The sequence below is a fragment of the Trachypithecus francoisi genome, unplaced genomic scaffold (genome assembly GCF_009764315.1).
Source record: "Trachypithecus francoisi isolate TF-2019V2 unplaced genomic scaffold, Tfra_2.0 Lachesis_group10, whole genome shotgun sequence".
NCBI lineage: Eukaryota > Metazoa > Chordata > Mammalia > Primates > Cercopithecidae > Trachypithecus > Trachypithecus francoisi.
The window spans coordinates 28,760,318-28,767,588 of NW_022681455.1; the positions used below are offsets into that span (position 1 = coordinate 28,760,318).

The 7,271-nt window shown below is 42.0% G+C and overlaps 1 non-coding gene across 1 annotated transcript; it reads right to left on the bottom strand.

Annotated features, from left to right (window-relative positions):
- Positions 1–4,646: 4,646 nt before the first annotated feature.
- On the bottom strand, positions 4,647–4,718 carry TRNAA-AGC. The gene has a single exon. It is a non-coding gene; the product is annotated as a tRNA-Ala (tRNA).
- Positions 4,719–7,271: the final 2,553 nt, after the last annotated feature.

A 7,271-nucleotide genomic window follows, 5' to 3' on the forward strand; every position in this document is an offset into this window, starting at 1 on the left:
AAGTGAAAAAGTCCAATAAGTTAAGGTTAATTTATTATTGAAGAAATAAATATAAGTTTCGTGTAGCCTAAGTATGTAGCATTTATAAAATCTACAGTAGTGTACAGTAATGTCCTACGTCTTCACATTGACTCACCACTCACTCACTGACTCACCAAGAACAACTCCTACCAGTCCTGCAAGACCCATTCACGGCAAGTGCCCAGCACAAGTGTACCATTTTAATGGAGTGCAATGGCGCAGTCTCAGCTCACTGCAGCCTCGACCTCTGGGGCTCACTCCATCTTCCCATCTCAGCCTCCTGAGTAGCTGTGACCACAGGCATGTGCCACCACACCCAGCTAATTTTTGTATTTTATAGAGATGGGATTTCACCATGTTGCCCAGGTTGGTCTACAACTCCTGGGCTCAAGCGATCAACCCACCTTACCCTCCCAAAGTGCTGGAATTACTGTCATGTGCCACTGTTCCTGGCCCCATTTTTATCTTTTATACCACATTTTTATTGTACCTTTCGTATGTTTGGATACACAAATACCACTCTATTGCAATTGCTGACAGTATTCAGTTCAGCAACCTGCTGTACAGCTCTGTAGACTAGGAGCAATAGGCTATACCATATGGCCTAGGTGTGTAGTCGGCTATATCATCTAGGTTTGCATAAGTACACTCTGTGATGTTCACACAATGACGAAATCATCCAACAGTGCATTTCTCAGAACATTTGCCCCTATTGACACATGACTGTATAAAGATTTTTATCTTGGACCTGGCGTGGTGGCTCACACCTATAATCCTAGCACTTTGGGAGGCCGACGCAGACTGATCACGAGGTCAGAAGATTGAGACCATCCTGGCTAACACGGTGAAACCCTGTCTCCACTAAAAACACAAAAAATTAGCTGGGTGTGGTGGCAGACGCCTGTAGTCCCAGCTACTCAGGAGGCTGAGGTAGGAGAATGGAGTGAACCCAGGAGGACAGTGAGCTGAGATCGTACCACTGCACTCCAGTCTGGGTGACAGAGCAAGACTCCGTCAAAAAAAAAAAAGAAGAAGAAGAAGAAGATTTTGACCTTATGAAAAAATATTGTTGTCGGAGATATCTCTGACAAAATGTACCCACTTGAACAACAACAACAATAGATCCAGTAAGTTTTAAAATGACCACAGTATAAATGTAAAATGATCACAATATAAATGTAAAATGACTACAATATAAATACATATCCATATCATAAGGGAAAAAAAGAGAGGAAGAAAACTCCAAATAAAAAAAAAAAAACAAACACAGCCAATCAAAAACCCACCAGTAATTCAAGTTCAGCATAGTAAGTGCATGAAGTAAAACCATTTAACCCAGAGGCACAGACAGAAGCCTCAGTGAATGATAGCAGCTCTACCTTAGTGCTTCCAGAGCCAGAACTCATGGCCTGGGGCCTATTTTGGGGCAGAGCTACAGAACTGAGGCTCCTGCAGGAGGCTGGGAGACTCCAGAGGTTTTCCCACCGTGGATAGGCTCTTAGGGAAAATAAGAGTCAAAGCAGTATCTCTGTATCCACTGGCCCGTTAGTCATAGACACATGAGCAGTTCGCAGACATTTTAAAAGTCAAGGGCCAGTGGAGGTGGTGTAACTTAATCTCGCCAGGTACAGTTCTGCCAAGCAGAGAGAAGCTTCTATTTTACGTTTTGTCTTTCCAAAATTGTCCCAGGACTAAGAAATCAGAATTGCCACTTCTTGAGATCCCTACTTTGCAAAGCTAGTTACTGGGGGGGAAAGCAGATTCCTTAAGAATTCAGGGCCTTCTGGGATGGAAGAAATAGACCCTTAAGCCCTATTCCCTCAAATCGAAATTTGAGGTTATTTGCCAGTGGTCTGAGATGGTTCCGACCTCATCTTAAAGCAAGGGAGGACAATTGAAACAAACTTATCTCATGGAAAAGGGAAGTTGATCACTTGGGACTGTCTTAAGTAAAAGGAAAGGCTTGTTTTAATTTATCATATGACTCTAGGTTCCTGATAGGAAAATTAAACATTTTTTTAAACAATATTTCAAAAGATGGCTATTTTAATTGGATAAAACCAGGCCTAATTTTCTGTAACTTTTCTGCCAAAAGAATATTAAGAGAAGCAAAAGATAGAAAGAAAAGGGGCAATTTTCTAAAAACATAAAAATGAGCAGAGAACTGAAACCTCGAGAAAAATCTTCTCTTTGCCTATTCCTTAGCATTGAAAAGCTAAAAAGATTCCTTTTTGTTACCAGATTGAAACTCCTCTGAGCCTCCATTTAGGGGTTTCTACAAAGTCTTGTGCTAGAGAAAATTAGATGTGAATCAAGGTTATTTAGCGAGGAATATAATTTGTTCTTTTCATATTAAGGAGAAATGAGATACAGCAGACCTACAAGGTAATGTAGGAAAATCTTCACACAGTTTATTCTTAGATTGTGATCAATAACCTCTCAGTAATTTAAAATAAAATACTTCATGGTGGGTAGACAGAAATTTAACAGTGATTCTCTTTAATTTCTTGTCTGTATTGGGCAAACCTGGGAAAGTTTAAACATTCAAGGGAGGAAATCTGGCAGTGTTTGGCAAGAACCTCTAAAATACGAAGTAAGTTGTAACCTGTGGTCAACTGGGGATGAAAGGCAGACTTTGGGGACTACCCTACACTGCAACAATATAAAGGACCTAAGAGAAGGATGGTAGATGGGAAGAGGAAGACAGTTACATGCTATGCACTGAAAATGCAAATAAGTAAATAACTATAAATCTATCACTTAAATTATTTGCTGAAGGAATAAATGGAAGACTCAGGCTTTCTGTGACCAAAATAAAATAATCTTTTTTTTTTTTTTTCTTGGAGGGGATAGAAAGCATGCATAGCTTTAACCTGTGGGTAGCTGAAGTATTAAATCAGTGAAATGTATAACTTCTCCAGGTCTCTTATATGAAATAAATTTAGGGAACTGATGGGGAAAGAGTGGCACTGAGGGCCACTGGGGGCAGACATTAGGAGCAGAGTGGGGACGGAAATTTCAGTTAAGAAACATTCTCCAAGACCCTCCTTTTCTGAATGCTTTTCTCATTTGTAAAAATATTTTCAGGACTGGCTGGGCGCAGTGGCTCAAGCCTGTAATCCCAGCACTTTGGGAGGCCGAGACGGGCGGATCACGAGGTCAGGAGATCGTAGACCATCCTGGCTAACACGGTGAAACCCCGTCTCTACTAAAAAAAAAAAAAAAAAAAAAAAAAACTAGCCTGGCGAGGTGGCGGGCGCCTGTAGTCCCAGCTACTCGGGAGGCTGAGGCAGGAGAATGGCGTGAACCCGGGAGGCGGAGCTTGCAGTGAGCTGAGATCCAGCCACTGCACTCTATCTAGCCTGGGCGACAGAGCGAGACTCTGTCTCAAAAAAAAAAAAAAAAAAAAAAAAAAAAAATTTCAGGACAAAGGAAAGATCCTTCCAGAAAAGACAGAAAATGTTTTGCCAACGACTGTTTTTACTTAGGGAAACTACTGAACTGCCCCCCGATTCCTCACCGCATCTCTGCCTTGTCCGAAGTTGGAAGTTGAGACTAAAGCACCAAGATATAAGAGACGCTGCATCCCAAAAGGAGATTTTTGTGTATTCTGCGAAATACACAAAAGAGCTAGCCAAAGAAAGTCCTCACACACTTGCATGGTATAAAAGCACCAGTTTTAAAAAGAGAAGTGTTTTTGTTTTTTTGTTTGAGAAGCACAATTGAAGTGGGCAGTTTTAGAATCAGTGAAGTAAATTTAGAGATTTCAAAAGAGATCAATATAGAAAGGATCAAATCCACACAATCATGGGAACGCTATGAAGTCACTGGCAAAATGCAATCACTGAAGGAAAACATCAGTGTCAAAATGCTACTATTTCACCTCTTTGTGTACGATTTCTGAGCGAACTGCCAAGTTTGGAGACGCTAAATTTACCCAATACCTTCGTAGCCTCCGGCCTGGGAAGAGTACATTTTCTTTCCTGCGAGCTTGAGGAGAAATCCATCTTTTTCGCATTGAGCCCCAAAAGGTGAAACCTGAGACCAGAGCTCAGCCTACCGTTGCATCCCCCACCACAAACCCAGCACCAAAACTCAGTGAAAAGACGAATTCGTTCATAGAACATCCACTTACGATTTTTATTGATAATTGTCCTTTTATTGATAAATGTTCCTTCCACCACCGCCCTAATGGAACAGGGTCCAAAGTCACTCATCATATATAAATGCGGCTAAGAATAGAAAGGATTTTTTTTTTTTTTTTTTTTTTGAGACGAAGTCTCGCTCTTGTCCCGTAGGCTGGAGTGCTATGGCGCGATCTCGGCTCACTGTAACCTCTACCTCCCGGGTTCAAGGGATTCTTCTGCCTCAGCCTCCCGAGTAGCTGGGATTACAAGTGCCTGCCACCACGCCCGGCTAATTTATGCATTTTTAGTAGTGACGGGGTTTCACCATGTTGGCCAGGCAAGAATAAGATTTTAAAAATGAAAGAGCTACAAGCGTAACCAAAGCAAGATATAAGTATGGGAGTCGGGGGCAAGACGATTAATTTTCAGATTCTACAGAAATGGGCTGTGACTGTTTCTGTAAAAGAAAGATGGTTCCGGAGCAGAGATACAAAATACTGGAGATGCTGGGGATCGAACCCGGGACCTCATGCATGCTAAGCATGCGCTCTACCACTGAGCTACATCCCCACCTTGAAAAATGCTCCTATTTAAACTACTTTTATGAAGAATATAGAAATTGCCCTCTTTAGCTTTTTCTTTTTAACATTTATATTTATTCTTTCATAAATGAACGTTAGAATTTTCATTTCCCCTTTTTGTAGTCCCCTATCACCAAGAAATTCTGATTAACCGGCATCTTGTGGACATTTGGTAAGGATTATGAACAGACTAGAGGAAATTTCAGTTAAGAAGCATCCTCCCAGACCTTCCTTTTCTGAATGCTTTTCTCATTTGTAAAACGATTTTCAGGACAAAGGAAAGATCCTTCCAGAAAAGATAGCAAATGTTTTGCCAACGACTGTCTTTACTAAGGGAAACTACTAAACTGCCTCCAATTCCTTACCCCGTCTCTGCATCCTATTCCCAAACTCCAGAAACCGCTATGCACCTTTTCTTAGAAAACAAGGAGGTAGTGAAGGAATTTCTTTTACAAAACTAAATTCTTTCCACTCCGTTAGCAACGGGGACGGTTAAAGGGTAAAGATGTTGGATTGCCTCCCGCGGCCCCCTGATCCGCATTTTTTCCAGAGAATACAAATCAAATCCGGAGAGTAGGAATCCTCAGATCCTACTCTGATTCTTTGAAATGAAGAGCCCAGAATGAAGTTGGAGACGTGTTACTTCTAAGATTGAGGCTAAATCTCTGCTTCTGTGGCGCATTGTTTTCTGTAGAGGGAATGGTTCTCTCTACAGAAAATGTAGAGAGATGGTTCGGAACCCTGTCTCACCAAGCGAACAGAGAAGGCTTTGTACCTGCGTAGAGAGTTTAGGAAGTCCTCGGTTACAGTCACCTCTGACTGAATCTGGAAGGATGGATAGGCATGCCAAGTAGAAATGAGGGGAGGGCTGTGCTTGGGAGTGTTCAGAACGGTTGGAGTTGGGAGAAGGAGCAAGGTGGGGAGGAGGCTATAAAAGGTAGCTTGGCAAGATGACACCAGCAATTCTCACCCTACCTTGCACTTACAGCCTCCAGAACTAAATGTTTGTCCAGAACTCCAGAACTAAATGCTTGTCCGGAGCCTCCAGAACTAAATGCTTGCACTTACAGCCTCCAGAAATAAATGCTTGTCGTTTAAGCCACCCAGTTTATGGTATTTTGTTATAGCAGCCTGAGCTAACTAAAAGACGGAGTTTATTAAAGGAATGGACATGTGTCAATGAATATTATAAAATTCATTAATCTAATGCAATATATTAGAGGATTAAAAGAGGGGAAAACATGTAATAATCACAACACCTTCACAAAAGTTTTCTCACTGCTGAGTGGAAAATAGAAGTAATAGTACTAAATATCTTTTCCAGATCTGACATTCACGTAAACATGCCCTACTCTAGACCCCAGTACACACCTGGAAGGTAAGGAACAAATCTTACAAAAGACTCAGACAACTATTAACACCTCTGCTTGGAAACAAGATTTTTTTGGAATCATAGTGTGCCTTCTTATTTCTTCCATCATGATTCACTTTGAACTTTAAAACTGGTAAGTGTGGGAAGTGAAAACCCCTGGCCAAGATAGAGTGACAGGAACCAGAGTTACTATTCCACCTGAATCAACCAAAAATTTCCAAAAAGGCAAAATCTGAAACAACGAACATTAGGCAATGAAGGACGGTGATCTCCGAGAAATGAGAAACAAGATGAGAACAACGAATGCCTCAGTTTACTGCCTTCAGAGGTGTCTCCAGGCCACCACACAGGTGTTATGGTTAATTTTATGTATCAATTAGACTAGGTTAGAATGCAGAGTTGCTCAAACATCAGTCTAGAAATTTCTGTGAAGGTGTTTGTTAGATGCGATTAAGATTTAAATCAGCCAGGCGCAATGGCTCATGCCTGTAATCCCAGCACTTTGGGAGGCTGAGGCGGGTGGATCATGAGATCAGTAAATCGAGACCATCCTGGCTAACATGGTGAAACCCCATCTTTACTAAAATGACAAAAAATTAGCCGGGCCTGGTGGCGGGCGCCTGTAGTCCCAGCAACTCGGGAGGCTGAGGCAGGAGAATGGCGTGAACCCGGGAGGAGGAGCTTGCAGTGAGCCGAGATTGCGCCACTGCAATTTGCGTAGGCTGGGCACTATGGCTCACTCCCACAACTTTGGGAGGCAGAAGCAGGGGTATCACTTGAGGATAAGACCTGCTTGGCGAACATTGTGAAATCTGTCTCTACTAAAAGTACAAAAATTAGCTAGGTGTGGTGGCACATGCCTGTAATTCCAGCTATTCAGTAGACTGAGGTACAAAAATCACTTGAACCCGGGAGGCGGAGGTTGCAGTGAGCTGAGATTGCATCATTATGTCCCAGCCTGGGCAACAGAGTGAGACTTTGTTTCAAGAAAGAAAGTAGACTGAGTATAGCAGATGACCCTCCACAGTGGGGATGGGCCTCACACAATCAGCTGACTTGAAAGAAAAGGGAAATCGAGGACAGAATTATACCAGACTCAAGACACAACATTCGTTAACTATCGGCATGATGTTCCCTAACAAATCCTAAAAGCAAGACCTTAACAATTTA